General features: G+C 33.7%; 1 non-coding gene across 1 annotated transcript; it reads right to left on the reverse strand.

Moving 5' to 3' along the window:
- Positions 1-405: 405 nt before the first annotated feature.
- On the reverse strand, positions 406-477 carry Trnaq-uug (transfer RNA glutamine (anticodon UUG)). The gene has a single exon. It is a non-coding gene; the product is annotated as a tRNA-Gln (tRNA).
- Between the last annotated feature and the right edge of the window lie 242 nt (positions 478-719).

A 719-nucleotide genomic window follows, 5' to 3' on the forward strand; every position in this document is an offset into this window, starting at 1 on the left:
GTTTAATATTTTGGAACTAAACTGACAAAATATTGAACATTTGTAGTTTTTAATCCTTTTCCATATACGATAAATTCGCTCAATTGGTTGTGTACCAACAACCCATACAATTGATACAATAGAGCGTTTCTGAATATTTATACAATTTATAATTTAAGCCGTAATTAAAAATTTAAAAATATCCCCCAACGCAATGAAACAAATGAACCGATTTCGATAATACATGTCTTAGAACTACCACCTGCTTTTAAATAATAAAAGCCGCAAACAAACCGATACATGCGATTTAAGAGATACAGTGCCACATACGGATGCACATATCGGTCAAAATTATAACACTCCTCTTTTTTATAACATAATATAACATTTTTCATAACATAACACCCCGTCGGGGCTTAAAAATACAGGTTCCACCGAGATTTGAACTCGGATCGCTGGATTCAAAGTCCAGAGTGCTAACCATTACACCATGGAACCAGATACCAGGCACCCAAAAAACACAAATTGTTGGGTATATTGGCGTCGAATACAAAACGTCGAGGTAAATGTTTACTCAGGTGTAACTAAGACAAAACACTGATTAGTGATTACCTACCTTATCTATGTCATTTATATGCACATGTGAAAATGAAAATGAAAAACGTTTATTTGTTAACACAGTACAGTTGTAAAGGTTGGAGTCTTCTAGTAAGTATAAAATACTTGTAACAGAAGACACC

This window comes from Cydia amplana, chromosome 2, assembly GCF_948474715.1.
Source record: "Cydia amplana chromosome 2, ilCydAmpl1.1, whole genome shotgun sequence".
Classification (NCBI taxonomy): domain Eukaryota; kingdom Metazoa; phylum Arthropoda; class Insecta; order Lepidoptera; family Tortricidae; genus Cydia; species Cydia amplana.